General features: G+C 57.8%; 1 long non-coding RNA gene across 2 annotated transcripts; it reads left to right on the top strand.

The window, feature by feature from the left end:
* Positions 1 to 1,760: 1,760 nt before the first annotated feature.
* Positions 1,761 to 2,831, top strand: LOC123597161. Of its 2 annotated transcripts, none has more exons than XR_006712002.1 (3): positions 1,761 to 1,838; positions 2,353 to 2,422; positions 2,595 to 2,831. It is a non-coding gene; the product is annotated as an uncharacterized LOC123597161 (long non-coding RNA). The 2 variants fall into 2 exon arrangements; XR_006712003.1 differs by having other exon boundaries at positions 1,767 to 1,890.
* Positions 2,832 to 8,704: the final 5,873 nt, after the last annotated feature.

Raw genomic sequence — 8,704 nt, 5'->3', positions numbered from 1 at the left:
GATAGAGCCGGCTGGGGTTTCTGATGGTCCGACCGGGGCTGTGAGGGGAAGAGAAGACTCGGGGGTGGGGGGGTGGTTTCGGCCTCAGCACCCGGAGAATTGGTGCTGCCGTTGACCGAGATGGGGAAGCGTGAGAGGGACAGGTGTGCGGCGTGGAATGCTCAGGATGGCCACCCCACAGCCAGGCAGACATGAGTGGGGAGCAGGATGTCCGGGTCTGGGGTCCATGGGAAAAGTCGGGAGTGATACACGTTTGGGGCTTGTCACCGCGTAGGTGGCCCTATTGTAGGGTGAGGTCACATAAGATGAGAGGGTGAGTGGAGAAAAGGAGACTTTCTGAGCCTGAGCCCTCAGGGCCACCAACCTTAGAGGCTGGGAGAGGAGGAGGAGGGGGAAAGGGAAGGAGGAGGGGAGGGAGAGGAGGGGGGAGGAGGGGGGGGGAGAGGAGGGGGAGGGAGGTCGGGGGATGGGGGGATAAATCAGTCCAACAAGCATTTACTGAGCACATATTCTGTTCCATGTGCCGCAGAGGTGCCGGGACAGGGGACGAAAGGCCCAGACCCGGTGCTGGGGACCTTATAGGCTGATGACAGAGACCGAGGAACAAGCTCACTAAGGGCCTAGTTTTGAGGCCTGATCTGCAAACAGAAGAGTACCCTAACCTGACTTGATATCAGGAGAGGTTCCCCAGAAGTGGAACCCCTGAAGTGAGACTTAACAAGTGTTGGAGGGGCACCCAGGTGGCTCGGTCGGTTAAGGGTCTGCCTCTTGCCTTTGGCTCAGGTCGTGATCTCGTGGTTCGGGAGTTCGAGACCCACGCTGGGCTCTGTGCTGACAGCATAGAGCCAGCTTGGGATTCTCTCTCTCCCTCTGCCCCTCCCCGACTCATGCTTTCTCTTTCAAAATAAATAAACTTAAACAATAAAAACAACAAAGCAAAAGAACAATCAAGTTTTGGAAAGGGAGGAAGAATGTTCCAGAAGAAGCCACAAGAGCAGCGCGAACGGAGAAGTACAGACGTCAGATGGGGTCCATGAGGGGGCCAGGGGACCCTGATCGGCGGTGTCAGGAGCCCCGTGTTTGCGTCTGATCCCAGGGGTTGTGGTCCCCAGGTCAGCCGATCGCAGCCTGTGAGGCCAGATCCCGACCGCCGTCTGTTTTGCAACACCTACAGCTTAGGTATGGTTTCCACGTTTTTAAATGGTTGGGGAAGGACAATCAGCGGTGGAATAATGTTTTGTGACATCTGAAAATGACAGGAAATTCAAAGTTCAGCGTCCATAAAGAAAGCCTGTTGTTCAGACACGGCCGTGGCCATTCCTTCCACAGCGAACAAGGCTGCCGTGGCTGTGCCGTGGCAGAGTGGAGCGGTGGCCACGGATGCCGCGTGGCCTGCAAACTTAAACTTTACGGGGAAATCGTGGGGCTTTGTGATCTGGTGTTTCAGAGAGACATAGCGGAGAACAAGACAGAAATCAGGATTCCAGCCTGCTGGGCTGTCCGGCTCCAGAGGTGGCCTCTGAGGGCAGAGGCCCTTGGGAAGGTGATCCTCTCCTGCTTCTAGAATTTCTCCAGTTCCTCTTCCCTGGAGCAGGGTCAGCTGTCACGAGGGAGCCAGTGACCTCCGAGACCAGGCCCTGCCCTGTGAGGCTCCCTCACAAATCCTCTGGGAGAGGTGATGCAGGCCATGGGGGGCCACTTGGAACATTCCCTCTGGTCTGGTGTTTATGACGTCACCGGGGCTCCAGGCTGGGAAGGAACCACACCTTCAGCGTGCCCTTCTCGGGAGCACATTCTCTCTCACCGGTGGAGCGAAATCTCCCTTTACCTGGAATCAGGTTTTGTTGCTTTGTTTTTCCCTTTAGGAGCAAACTGTTCACTTAAGGGCAGGTGGAAAATCTTGTTTTCTTTTCTTTCTTTCTCTCTTTCTTTCTTTCTTTCTTTCTTTCTTTCTTCTTTCTTTCTCTCTTTCTTTCTTTCTTTTATTCTTTTTGTTTTTAAGTTTATTTACTTATGTTGAGAGAGACAGAGAGAGTGGGGAAGGAATAGAGAGGGAGAGGGAGAGAGAGAGAGAATCCCAAGCAGATTCTGCACTGTCGGCACGGGGCCCGACGCGGGACTCCAACCCAGGAAACCGTGAGATGGTGACCTGAGCCCAAACTGAGCGTCGGATGCCTAACTGACTGAGCCACCCAGGCGCCCGTTTCTCACTCAGTGTTGTGGCTCCAGGGTGGAAACGGCCTCCGTGTTTGTGCCCTACACATCACCTAGCACAGAGCCTGGCTCGTGGAAGGCTCTGGATGAATGCTGGCGGAGAAACGAACGAATGAAACGCCACCCTTCCCCCCAAAGTCATAGACTATTCCCGAAAAAAGGAATCCGTGAGAAGCACGGTAACCCTGCCACCAAAAAACTTTCAGAGGTGGGCCTGGCACTCTTCTGCGGGGTGGGGGCGGGGGGGGGGGGAGTCTGGCTGGGCCCTTGCGGGGTCTCTGAGTGGTGCCAGAGGCAGCACGTGGCAGGACAGGAAGTACAGGTGCCGGAGGCATGGAGGCAGGACGTGTCCAGAGAGACAACTTCTGCTCCCTCGCCAGGAAATGGAAGGACTGGCAGAGGAAGGGGATTGTCCCCAGAGTCGTAACTAATCTCGCCTACAACTCGGGTCGAGGCATCGATGAGTCTTCACCCTCTGGCTCCTGGGCTCCCTGGCTAGCCGCTTCCCAGGCAGCCCTGAGGCATCCAGCTTGGGCCCACGCCGCTGTTCACACCTTCAATGGCATCCAGGGGGGACGGTCCCTTCTGGGAGCCTCAGAAATAAAGAAGAATGAGCCAAGGAGGCTTCTGGTCCTATCTCTGCCAGCGTCACCTTCTGAGCTCCTCTCTGCTCACGGAGGCCCAGACACTGAATCAAAGCTCATGGGGCCAGCTGGCAAGAGGCAGGCAGAGGCCTGACCCCACTGCCCCGGCTTCTCTGCAAATCAGAACCACCCGGTGAGGAAGGGGGGACGACGGACGGATGACCTCCTCCGACAGTGTGTCCCAAGACATTTGGTTCATTCATTTATTCAGCAGACGTGCATTGAGGCCTTGCTGTGGCCCAAGCATTGAGCTGGTCAGCAGTGAGCCGGGCACAGATGTGGCTTGAAAGGACCCCCGTTTGACCGTGTTGGGCGGAGAGGAGGCATGGACAGGTCATTAAAAACACCGCACAGGCCGGTGCTGGGACTGAGCCATACACAGGGCTGTGGGGAGCCCCGGATGTGGCTTCCAGCTGGAGGAGAGGTGGGGCAATTAGTCAGGGGAGGCTTTCTGGAGGAGGTGATGCCTGAACCGTGTGATAAAGGATGAGTAAGCATTGGGGGGGGGGGGGTCAGGCTGGGGGTGATGAGAGCATTCTGGGCAAAGAAAGCAGGAAGGTGTGTACCCAAAGGCTGGAGAAAGTATGCGTGTGCACGCGTGCGTGTGTGTGTGTGTGTGTGTGTGAATTGTGTGGCTGGCATATTAAATGAGAGCTGGGCCGTACAAAGGATAAAGGAGGGCAGCAAGGGGCTGATCAGGATGGCCTCAGGCTCCTTGCTAAGGAGTTGTGTCTATTCCATAAGGGATGGGGAGGTGCAAAGACAGGAGAGTGAAACAGACTCACGTCTGCCACGGGGACTGTGTGGGTTCCATGTCACGGAAACCGAGTTTCAACTACCTTGAGCCCAAAAGGTAGTTATCGGCTTTCAAACCTGCGGCGTCTGGGGACAGCTCTGCCTTCAGGAAGAGCTGAATCCGGGTGCACAGCCCATGTCGGCAAGAACTCCGCCTCCCTCCGTGTGGGCTCCATTCTCAGGTGGGCACTCCCCGCCCAGCGGCAACAGAGGGCCCCGGGGCCATTCCTGGCACCCGGCCCGGACGCCTGCTCCAGGGTAAGTCCTGCGGCTGCTCTCATTGGCTGGAAGTGAGTCACGAGCCCATCCCTGAGCCAATCACGGCGCCCGATTTGCGAAGCTTGGGTCACGTGCCACCTGCGGGCGGTGGGTGGGGGCGGCCGCGCGGATTGAGGGGCGTGGGGTGCGATGCCGTCCCCAAAGTGAAAGACCCGCGCTCCGATCAGGAACAGGGAATTGAGGGGCCGGCCGGTGAAAATAACAGACGTCCAGTCACATACTGTATGGTTCCGCTTATAGGAAGTGTCCGGAAGAGGTGAGTCCGTAGAGACGGAATGAAGATTGGTGGATGCCAGGGGCTGGGAAGGAGGGAGGTGGGGAGGAACGTTTCATGGTAAGGGGTTTCCTTTTTTTTTTTTTTTTTTTTAATTTTTTTTTTTTCAACGTTTATTTATTTTGGGGACAGAGAGAGACAGAGCATGAACGGGGGAGGGGCAGAGAGAGAGGGAGACACAGAATCGGAAACAGGCTCCAGGCTCCGAGCCATCAGCCCAGAGCCCGACGCGGGGCTCGAACTCACGGACCGCGAGATCGTGACCTGGCTGAAGTCGGACGCTTAACCGACTGCGCCCCCCAGGCGCCCCGGTATGGGGTTTCCTTTTGCGGGGGACGAGTGGGAAGTACGTAGAGGTGATCGTTGCACCACAGGGTGAATAAACACTCTGCGAAATGCCACTGAATTCTTCCCTTTACAATGGTTCATTTTATGTTATGTGAATCTCACCTTAATACGAAATAAAAACACAGCAGATGTCCATCCGCAGGGATCCTAGGAGGCGCCCTCATTCCACAGGGCCTGCTTGCTGGTGAGACTCCTTTTCTTCCCTTTACTCCTGCTTGCTCCCTTAAAAAAATTTTTTTTAACGTTTATTTATTTTTGAGAGAGAGAGAGAGAGCGCGCACTAGCAGGGGAGGGGCAGAGAGCGAGGGAGACACAGAATCCCAAGCAGGCTCCAGGCTCTGAGCTGTTAGCACAGAGCCCGATGGGGGGGCTCGAACTCAGGAACTGTGAGATCACGATGTGAGCCAAAGTCATAGATTTAACCGACTCAGCCACCCAGGTGCCCCCTGCTTTCTCCCTTCTTAAACCTCAGAGAGTTTGGGGCCTGCAAGCAGATTGTAAGTCAGAGGTAATTCTAGGCACAGTCGCCCGCAGGGCCACTGCCCGCGGCAGGGGCCCCGCGGAAACCTGGGCCACTGGTCCAGAAGCTGAGCTCATGTATTTTCATGGGACCTGGAAAAGGAGGCCCGGGTGAGATGCCAAGGACGTCTTGTTCACCAGCTGTACCTGTTTTGCTCGGGGCTCTGGGCCGTGGGACGGAGCTGCGCTGCATGGGGCGCGTGGCCGGGACCCCCGCTGGCAGGGAGAGCGAGCGCTGGGTCTCCACGGTCGCTTGGCACCGAGGAGGCGCAGGTGACGCCAGCACGGGAACGGGCTGGGCCTGGGGAAAAGCTCTTTGCGCTGGAATGGTAAAGGGGAAAGAGGGTTTTGGCTCCCTCTCTGGGCCTTTCCGCATCCCCCGTGCTGGGGTTTGGGCAGAGCCCAGAGCTGCCTTGGGGCTCTCCCAGAACGAGCCTGCCTTGGCTCCTTCAGGAACGGGAGTTTGAATCCAAAGCTGACCTTGGGTTGCTCAGCGCAAGCTGCCTGCCGCGGGCTGAGGGCTCCTGGTCCCCGCGGGGCCCCAGCGGGGCTCGCCTGGCGTGGACGGGGGACGAGTCTCCCCGGCTGAGCTGTGCTCTCTCTGCTCCTACCTTGAGCCGGAGACGGGCTGATCTCCAGTCCGGGGTCTGGTCTCAACGGACGCGTCTGGGATTCTCAGGACGCGGTGTCGGACCCGTCGGTACCTGCCTGTGCCGAGTCACACGCGGTTTGGGGCCTTGTTTACGGTGTGGCTCTCCCCTCCCCGCCAGCCAACTGGGTCAGAACCCGCGAAGGATTTTACAAGCTCCTTTCGGGGATTCGCCCGCAACTGAAGCTGGAGAATGATTGGCGTGTGGGACCGTGCTTTGCTCCCGGGAGCTGAGATTTCCCACGTGGCTCCCCTCCTGCTTGGATGTGTCCGGGTGTCAGCGGACACAGCGGGGTGGGTCGTGGCACCACGTGGAATGGGACGGACTGAAGAACAACCACTTTGCCCGTTCCGTTTCCTCATCGGTAAAAAAGGGGATCCGCAAATTGGCCTCCACCCCTGGGACCTTACTGGGAAGTCGGGCCTCTGCAGATGTGATCGGTTAAGGATCTCGTGCTGACATCACCCGGGCCTGAGGGTGGACCCTGAATCTGCCTACTGGTGTCCTTGTAAGAAGACGAGAGGCCACGCAGAGAGACGTGAACAGAGGGCCACCCGGAAGCAAAGCGGAGAGTGGAGTCATGTGGCCAAAAGCCACGGGATACCTGGAGCTTCCAGGAGCTGGGGGCGGCCAGGAAGAATTCTCCCCCGGAGCCTTTGGAGGGACCGTGGGCCTGCCGGCACCTTGACTTCTGACTTGTGGCCTCCTGGACCTGGAGAACTGATGTATGTTGTTTTCCTCGCCCGGGTTGTGGCACTTTGTCATGGGCCGTCCCGGGAGACAAAAACGCCCCCTCAAGGGACAGCTGTCACCACAAGCATTGGACACACAGCACATAGGAGGTGTCCCGTGAACGACCGCTAGCATCACTGTGCTGCCTGTGGCCCTGCAGGGGCCCAGCGGGTCAAAAGGAGCATCGCCAGCGTCCGCGGGGACACCCGGCCCCCGTGGTGCCCTGTGTCACCCCACGCCCTCCTGGCTGCCTGCGGCTGGAGCCTTAGGAGGACCGAGCCGGAGGGAGAGAAAACAAGGAGGCAGCTGGGAAGGGCAGCCGTGGGCTGAGGGTTGAGGTCTGCGGGAGGAATGTTCACCGCCATGAATCACGGCTTCCAGGCCCCTCTCAGCCTGCTGACACATCACGCCCCAGGGGGAGGGCAGCGATGACCTCATGCCGGTGGTCACACACTCCGGGCTCCTCCCAGCCCCGCCCAGGGCTCAGCCTTTGCCCAGAGGGAGCTGTCCCCACCCCACCCCTGCCCAAGTCTGTGTGATCTCTCCTCCCTCACACACACAGCAGGACGAGCTGACCTTCGGAGCCAAGACGTCGGTGGAGGTTTATTATCTGGATGCTTTTGGAACGGGCCAGGCGAGCGCGCTGAACATCTGCGTGGGGAGGGCCTGCTGGGAGGAGCTTCGAAGGGACTCGTTCCCAGGGCCGGAGTCCCACTCTCTCGATGGCTTACAGACGGGGACACCGAGGCCCAGAGGAGTCAAGGGCTTGCTGTACGCCTCCAAATCCGAGGCCTTTTTGGTTGCAAAGAGCGAGGATTGGAATTCAGAGTTTATCTTGGGCAAGACTCTGTTCTGCCTCCTGGACCAGCGGCCTCATCTGCTCGGCCGCCGCCGTGCATCTCCCTTCCCCGGCTCCCGGTCCCTGGACGTATCCTCTAGAAACGACTCAATTTCCTTTGCCCTGGCCTTCCGAAAAGCAAGCAGGGCTGCTGATAGCAGTGATCTTAGCTCTACGAGCTGCCCCCGTGCGCGCCCCGCCTTCAGAGACGGAGAAAGTTTTCCCCAGGCCCCCGATTCGGGTTCCTGGCCACTCTATCGCCAGACCACCGTGAGCAAGAAAGAATCTTAGGAGAGTCTATTGAGACAGGACATCTAGCGTGGAGAATGGGTCCCTGAGCATCTGGGGCACGTGCGGCCCCTAACCTATCTTCTGTCCTAGCTGGAGAGACCTAGAGACTTCGGTGAGCTGAGCCACCGCGGTGCATGGGCTTTGACCAGGGATCTGGGACAACAGGCTGGGCCGCTTTGAGGTCCCCAAGGCTCCTGCTTATTTATGTTACCATTATAACTCGAAGCCAATATTTAAGCATTACCAAAGCAACAGCCCAAATTCTCCAGCCCTTGGCCCCCATCCAGCCCCACACGGTGGGGACGGAGCAGGAGGGAGGAGCAAGGAAAATGAGTCAACCATGCCCCCCACCTCCCAACCACCTGGGAAAACAGTGACCCAAAAAGCAGATCTCAGCTTCTCTTGCGGGGCAGCTGTTCTCTTCCGCGGTCCTACGACTCCGCGCTTTGCACCCAAGCAGAACCAAGTCAAGCAAGACCTCGGTCTCCCAGGATTTTATTTTACTTTTGTTGTACGGTTGGAGCCAATAGGTTTTTCAAACTTCATATTGGCATTTCATGTGACGAAGAACGTGGACGAGCCATAAGGGTTCAATTTTCTTGTCACCGGCTGGATGCATCTTTCACCAGGACCCAGACTAAGCAACGGCGCACGGGCGGCACCCTCTCCCCAGGCCCCCTGGTCCCCGCTCCTCGTTACTGGACCCCCAGGGGGTAACCATTGTGCTCGCCACTCACGGCCTCGCTTAGTTTTGCCTGGTTTTGTACTTTGTATACATGGAATCGTACCCTATGTTCTCTCGTGGACTGGAGCCAATGGCATTTTCGGTTCTCGAGAGACCTGAGTGGCCCTTCTCGCCAGCAGCTCTGGGGAGGGGAGAACACAGAGAAGGCACCTTCCCTGTCCCACAAGCCAGTAGGTGTCGAGACAGGAACTGGAAAACATATATAGAAGGGGAGGGGGCAGGCAGTGATCTTGATTTAAAAAGAAAGGCACACCATCCTTTTGTGCCCCGTGTAACTGGCGTTTCTATCTGGTGTTCGGGGAAGGAGACAGGAGGGGATGAGTAGAGTCCTAATGAGCCCGATGGCTGGGGTTTCCGGAACCTGGCCCCCCCCCC

Source organism: Leopardus geoffroyi, chromosome C1, assembly GCF_018350155.1.
Source record: "Leopardus geoffroyi isolate Oge1 chromosome C1, O.geoffroyi_Oge1_pat1.0, whole genome shotgun sequence".
Taxonomy (NCBI): domain Eukaryota; kingdom Metazoa; phylum Chordata; class Mammalia; order Carnivora; family Felidae; genus Leopardus; species Leopardus geoffroyi.
The sequence above is the reverse complement of the archived record's forward strand: the minus strand, read 5'-3'. Positions and strand labels throughout refer to the sequence as shown.